Consider the following 8,138-nt stretch of genomic DNA (forward strand, 5'->3'; position numbering starts at 1 on the left):
ATTAAATATTACTTTTATGTACGATTGACAAAGTAATAAAAGAACATGAAAAGACAAATTTACATGGGAAAGTTAAATTTGCACAAATATTGTTGCAAATTGGAGGAAATTTTGGTAAAAAAATGATATTAATGGTACTTGATAAAAGCAAATGGGACTATCATTTTGGAATTTAAAATTGGTCATAAGTGACTATCAATAAGGGACGGATGGAGTATGTACCTGCCACGACCTTATATATGAATCTAAAAGTTTAACTACAAAAATGTTGTATGGTATAAAAAAAATCAATATAAAAGAACAATCTTGTGACGATATATGTATTAAAGTATATGATTATAAGAATGGTTAATACTTACTAATTTAACTTCTAATTCTTTGGAAAAAAAAACCTATCTCTTATAGATGGATATAGCCCTATAACAATTCTTCATAAAAAAAATAAATAAAAAAATAAATAAACTATCTCTTATAGATGGATATAGCCCTATAACAATTCTTCATATATAAAAAAAATAAATAAAAATAAAAAGAACAAAACAAAATCCATTACAAAAAGGTCTTATATAATGACCATGATTAATAATAATAATAATAATAATAATAATAATAATAATAATAATAATAATAATAATAATAATTCAATTGTATCCGTGCATGGCATGGGTCTTACACTAGTAAACTGTAAAAGTGAATAAGCTCCAAAGGGGGCCCAAAGCATAAACATATGTTTCTTCCGTTTTAGAATAAACTACTGGATTAGATGCACGACAACGATTTCCCTCAAAATTGCTTAAAGATAAAATAATTTCTTATTTACATCGGTTTTAAAAATAACTAGTGAGTAACTCAAGCGTTGCCCAGTGATGCTCCTCCCTTTCCCAAAATATTGTTGAGAAAAGACCCAATTTCATATATACCGTTCCTTTTTATTTAACTCCCACATTACCGTCCACGTCACCGTTCGAGCGCGTTTTTTATTTTTACAGTTTTTTTTATAGAAAACCGCTACTTAATTAGTTATAAAACGTACTAGAAAAAAAGCGTTCATATGAAGTATTTAGGGCATGTTCTGACTGAACTGAACTAAACTGAACTTATTGGAGCTTAACTGAACTGAATATTTTATAAGAGAAGGAAATTAAGATACGAACTGAACTAAACTGAACTGAACTGAAAATAAGCTGAAGAGAATAGGCCTTTATTCTCTCTCATGTTTTGCTTCCAATAAAATATCCATCTCCCACAACCATTCTACTTCTTGAAAGAACCCCACTTGATTCCGCCACCATTAAGAGCGGCGCTTAACTTCGGAGAATTGTTGTTGCCGTCACCGTCAATAACTCACTGTTGTTGTAATATAGGGATTTAGGGTTAGTATATACTTCAGTTCATGTGGTAATTTTTTCAATTCAATTGTTAACTTAATCCCTAATTTGTTTTATTTTTTCAATCCGCTAGTTAATTTTTCAATTGTTAACCTCTCAATGCTCCACTGCTCCAAGTTTCGTGTGTGAGGCTCGCCGGAGGCGCATGAGGGTCAACTCCCATGGCAACCTACCGGCGAGCCTCCAATCTACTCCCGACGGTGAGCCTCCGACCGTCTTAGGGTCTATTCTCTTCAGATTATTTTCACTTTAGTTCAGTTCAATTCAATTTCAATAAGTTCAATTCAGTTCAATTCTTAATTTCCTTCTCTCATAAAATATTCAGTTCAGTTCAATCCTGTTCAGTTCAGCTCCAATAAGTTCAGTTTAGTTCAGTTCAGCTCCAATAAGTTCAGTTTAGTTCAGTTCAGTCAATTAGAACAGGCCCTTAGTGTTGTTTGTTTTTTTTTTGTGTTGTTGTATTTCCTTCACGTTTCTTCCCTTGGCTTTAGTGTTAGTTTTAGTTTGGGGTTTGCGTCAGGGTTGGAGTCGGGGTTTACGTTGGGGTCGGGGTCGGGGTTGGGGATTGGGGTTTATGTTGGGCCCGAGGTTTACGGGGTTGGGGTCAGGGCTTTTGTCAAGGTTGGGGTCAGGGTTTGGGGTTGGGTTGGGGTCGGGTTTTTGCTCGATGTATGGGTCTGTTTTGTCCAAGGGCTGGGGTGGTTTAAAGTACTTGTTTAGGTCTAATCTGTTAATAAGTCTCTCTTCGTTTACGAGAGTTTCTAGTCACCGTTATGGGGTTGTCCTCGTTATGGGGTTTGTGTTCGTGTCTTATCCTCCCCGTTATGGGGTTTGTGTGTTTCAATCTTGATATGTTCATTTTATATAGTGATTTATCCCCGTCCCTTGGTCATATTTTGTAATACCTCGTATTTTTATACGTATTTTATTTAAAATAAGTATTTTGAGAAGTATTTAATTGAATTTAAATGTTTTATTTAAAGTATTTTATTTTAATAAACTGGTAATATTTTATAAAAGGAAAGTTTATTTAATTAATTATTTTAATTAAGTTGGGGTTTAATTTAGGAAAGTTTATCTTAGTAAAGTTTTATTAGGGATGGGATTAGGAAAATTAAAAAGGGAAAGTCTAGGGAGAAAGGGTTTTAGAGAAGGGGTATAAATATCCCACATATGAGGCAAATCAAACTTTGCCCAGAGTGGAGAAAATCCAAGGTAAACTTCTCTCTCCTTTTCCTTATTCTTTTTTTTTTCTTTTCCTTCTCCCCTTCCCCTTATTTTTTCGGCCACCCCACCACCACCGCTGCCAGCCACCGGCAACAGGTGGCTGCCGCCGCCAGCAACACCAGCCGCCGGCAGCAGGCGGCCACCGGCGCCGGCAGCTGGCTGGTGGTGGCTGCCACTTTCTTCCTCCCTCTTTTTCGAAAAAAAAAATTAAATTTTTGTTTTAAAAATCAATTTAATCCTAGATCTAAATATTAATTATGGGTTTTGTGATTTGATTTTTGGTGTTTGATTAGAAGTATTATATTAATTAATTTTCAGATTATGTTTTTAATTAAAAAGCCCCAATTTTTAAAACCCTAGGTTCTTGATTTATAAATTATTGAAGGATTATGATATATAATGGTGTAAACCTTTGATTAAAGTGTTTTAAGACTAAATTACAGCAAGATTTAATTAAAATAAAGTGCTGAAATTTTTAGTAAAGCATTAGAAATCAAGTTTCTTTAAGGAATTTTAATTACCCATTAATTGAGATTTAATTATGAGGTTTTAAATATAATTTCAGCTTATTTTAAATAAATTATGAGGGGTTTTAGATTAGTATATATTGCTGGAAATTTGTGTAGAGTGGGTTTAATATTCTTTTATGATTTTAAATTGTAGGAGACTTTGAAGTGAGTGATTTCTATTAATTGTGGCGATATTAAGATCGTATTCAAGGTACGTTCGCGTACTTAGCATAATTAGGTCGATGTAATAGCATGCTAAATGTGTTTGATTGATTACAAGTAGTATCATGCTAGGTTTGGATTGGAAATTATGATTTGGATGTTATTGATGATTGGATTATGAGGCATGATTTATTTGTAATGGAATATTGGATGGAAAATAATAGTTTGGAATATTATTTATGAACCACACATTTATTTATGGCATGATAGAGAGCATGTTTAATTAAAATAAATGTTTAATTTGGTTTGGGATATTGAAAAAGAATTTATTTATGGTTCATATAATTTTTATTGATGCTATAAGCATGAGGAAATGAGCTATATAAGTGTCTATGTACACGAGGAATAAATTGTATGTTGGTGCCTTAGTGCACTTAATGTGTTTTTAACACCGAGGGATAGGATTTGTGGCGCTTTATGCGTTTAAGGTGTCATTGGCACCGAGGTAGAATTAAAAAAGGGTTCAACATTAAATATTATGTGATCACTAATTATTCAAGAATTAAATTGATATATTTGATTGTTTGAATAATTATTGTTGATTGAATGATATGGTTTGAGAGTCATCACCAAGTTCAATAATCGGTAAAGAACGTAAAGTGAAAGTGATTACGCACCAAAACTCTTGGAACGTATATACCTTGAGTATGAACATATGGGGGGAGTTATGGGGTTTTATATTTAACCATAACTTCTAATGGAGTACAGGACGTTGTATATTCCTTTTTATTATTATTATGCGCTGGAATTCCGCCACCTATGTGTGGTTTTTTGATGCTGGCACGGTTAGCTCCCGTGTCAGTAACCTCAATTTATTGGGGGAGGCTAGGGGGAAACCCGTTCGATGCGTAATCAATGCTAAATAAACTATTTAGTGTCTAGTGAGAATTTTTATTGAATGTGGTATGCTTAAAAAACAGGTGCAACAAGGTAAGTAGTGTGTTGATAGGAAATTGTATGTTAGTGTGTTAATTACGCTTATGTACTCAGCTTTGCTGATTGTTTGTTTTATGTGTTTTGTGTGTTTGTTGGCCTTGTTTTTATCTTGGCCCTATGATGACCCATTTATAATGGAGAGTAGTGGAAATAGGTAGAGATAAGTTTTTCAGGTGTTGAAGCATATTCATGAATGGGCATGAGTGAAGAGCGTATCATGCTAATTTCCATAAGTTTATGATGTGTTTATCGCTTTAATTAATTATGATAATATTATTGTGCGTGACTAACAAAAAGGTTTTGAATTTGGTTTGGTTTTAATAAGGGCCTATAATGGTTCCAAGTTGTAGGTTGATTTTATTTTACTTCGTTTGACTTTGGGTTGACTTTATTTTCGTTGATTTACTTTTTAAGTTGACTTGTTTTGAAAGGGTTTGAAATTAGACTTTCGCTGTGTGTCTTTGATAGTTGCCTTAGCCGTTATCACGGTGGCGGTAATGTCTTAGATATTCCTAATTTGAGATTTTAAATAGAGCAACACAAGTATTTTAAAAGAAAGGAATTTCTAGGGTGTTACATATTTAGGAGTATTTTTGGCTCTTTGGATTCACTTTTATTACTAATATGCGTTTTCAAGTGTTTTCGTAGATTTGGTATGGTTTTATAGGAAATTGTAGATTTGGAGCATTTTCCTAGACTTATTAGAGCCACTACGAGCATTGGAGTAGGAGCGCGTTCATTTGACCATTTTCCGTAGCCCAAGATCGATTGGAGTTTTCAAACCGGTAATTAAGGGCTTGGCGAAGAAGAGTTTGAGGCAATGGACCAAGCTATAAAAACCCAAGGAGGAAACCCGAATTTGGGCCAAGAGAAAATAGCCCAAATCGTAGAAGCTCCCTTGTCCAAGAGCCTTCGCCCGACCGGGTAGTGGTTCGCCCTAAGGCGCGCCCGGCTGGACGAGGCAAAAGGAAGAGAAGCAGCTCCTTGCCCGAAGGTGCGCCCGACCGGGCGCGAGTGAAGACTCTCTCAGCAAAAAGACGGCCCCCGACTGAGTATAAATAGGCTTTTCTAAGCGAGATTTTTGATTACGTCTTTTCATTAGTTAATTTCTCAGATTTTAGATTTAAGCTTTGGATCATTACTCTTGTTCTCTCTACACTTTTGGTTTATGCAATTCATTATTTCTGTTTACTTTGGTAACGATTTCTTCCCCTTTTATTTTCATTAATTTATTTGCTTTAATTAATTATGTTTTGTTTATTTGCTTTGCTTAATTTAGATTTTAATATTATTTGCTTTAATTAATTATGTCTTGTTTATTTGCTTTGCTTAATTTAGATTTTAATATGTGTGATTTGTTTAGGGTAAAAATACCCTAGACACATGGCCCAATCAGAGAGGGACACGTGTCACTCTTGGATGGGTCCAACATGGACCACTCCTAAGCTGACACGTGTCAGCCTCAGATGACAAATGGAATGGCGGCCTTCAAGGCCCAATTCCCAAGAATGTTGCAAAATGCTGCGGCCCATTAGGTCATCCTAACCTAATGAAGGGCACATTTTCCAACGACCCTATAAATAGGGAGATTTCCCCCATTTTGGGGACACCTTCATTTTTATTACAACATACCAAAATTCTCTCACATCAAAGAAAACACCTGATCTCGGAATTTGAGAAGATCTCACCTTTACCTTTTCCGCACCTTTTCATCTTCTGCGACCAATACTAACTTGATCGTCGGAGGCGGAGCTCCTACCAACCGGGGTCTCCGTGTTTTGCAGGTACAGGCCGCGTGAAATCAGTGTTGGTGACGTAACTCTCCCGAGGGACCAAAAAACACCCAAAACATTTGGCGCTGTCTGTGGGGAGAGTATTCCTATGATGGTTCAAGAGTCTGTACTGCCGCTTGAACCGAACCGGCCTGGAGCCGAAGGGGTGGTCTATTCAAACCATGATACAGACAACGACTGTGAAGTCAAAACCCATGTGGCTCCTGATGGGTTACTCATCTCTAAGCGCATCCGTCCCAGGGATAAACTGGAACGGAGCAACGCTGAGGCTGCTCCTAGTAAATCTACTGGACCACCGCCTGGGGAAACAGTTGGGTTTCGATGAGGCCGACTCACCGCGGAAAATAAAACTTGAGCCCAAGAACAAACTCACAATTAATATAACAAAATGCATAAATAACAAGAATAGAGAAAAGACTAAATTACTCTTGTAGCGTGCTTCGATCAACCGGATGGAGCTCTTACTTGAGAAAAGCTAAGCCTCACAAATGGCGAGGACCTTCGACGAAGTCCACCCACAACGCGACCCGACCAGTATACTACTTGGAGGTTAGCTAAGTCCGACCAAAAAGACTACCCGAGAAATTAATGAGCTTATAAGTTTTCTCTTAATTAAGTGGAGATGCCTAATTGAGCTCTTACTCAAGTGATTTTTCCCATTTCCCAAGTGGGAAATCCACTCTCCCATCAATGTGGGAGAGTTGGTAAAATCAATTTTCTCCTTTTATTTTTAAATCAAAAACAAAAGAAAATAGCCAAAAACTAATTAATCAACAAGTGGCATTCTATGAGGAAGGGTAAGGTAAGGACCACAAGGGAGGGGGGGCAAAACTTGATCCCCAAGGCTTCCCAAGAACCGACCAAACACTCCAAATTCCCCAATCAACGTGCGCCAGCTGGCGCTGCCAACCTTGGGCGCCAAGGCTGCCCAGCTGGCTGCCTGGCCCCTTGGCTGGGCACGCCAGCTGCTTGCACTGCCCCAGCAGCATGCGCCAGCACACCACGCATTGCTACGGGCTACTATGCGCTGCTGTCTGCCTTCCCCGCACCAGCCAGCAATCACAACTAGTAGTGCCAGCACGCTAGCGCACTGCTAGCTAGCTCGCTGCTGCTTGCTCGCACATGCTTGCGATGGTGCGCTAGCATGCTGCACCACCTAGCCAAGCATGTTAGGCTCGGCTTGGTGCGCATGCTAGCCACCTTGGCTATACCAAATGCCCCTAGCACTCAGTTTGCTTGGGGCATTCCGATGCTAGGGGTATTTCGGTAAATTGTTGATTAATTAGTGATCTTACCATCTCGTCTTTTATTATTTCGACTCGACTTGCAATGCTCGGTTTTGACACTCCTAGCTCGATTTCCGACGTCTAAATATTTATTACTCAAGCGACTCATTAATTTCTTCTGAATTAATTCGTCGTGTCGGATCGTTAGTTGCTTGGGTGTGACCCAAAGGGTTCAGTCAAGATTAAGCTGTAATATTAATTATGCATTAATATTACTGATCGGAAGCGGCCTCCACCTATGCATTCCGATCACTTGAACTTACTAAATAAATAGCTTTCCAATAGCTCCGAACCCTCTATTGGAATAATACACTTGTTCGAATGGTGTCCCACTTGTCCATCCGGACAAGTGCGCTTTTAGTGTATAGCCTTTTTCATATGTCACTTAATGTCTCTTCATGAACTATAAGGTAAGATTATTCGTCATCCTTATTACGTCAAGAAGTGTTTCTCGAAATCCGAGTCTGATTGTCAATAAACAGATGATTTCTAAAATTCATTCGAGCACGGCCATGCATTTTCACAATCTCGTTCTTCGAGAGGCCTTGTAAACAACAAAGACATGTTCCCTATTATTAGTAGGGGACATTCCCAGTCTTGTAATGTAGGCTTCTCTTACTAAGAGGACCTAGCCGTCCGAGTGTTGCCGTTATAATCTCCATGTACGGCAGACGTTTGACTAACATCAAAACGGACTAGTACCCAAACAAGAGAACTCACAATACTCATGGTCGAGGAAAGAGGTTCCGATAGTCATAATGAGAAGTATACTTATGA

Source organism: Chenopodium album, chromosome 15 (genome assembly GCF_948465745.1).
Source record: "Chenopodium album chromosome 15, dcCheAlbu1.1, whole genome shotgun sequence".
NCBI lineage: Eukaryota > Viridiplantae > Streptophyta > Magnoliopsida > Caryophyllales > Amaranthaceae > Chenopodium > Chenopodium album.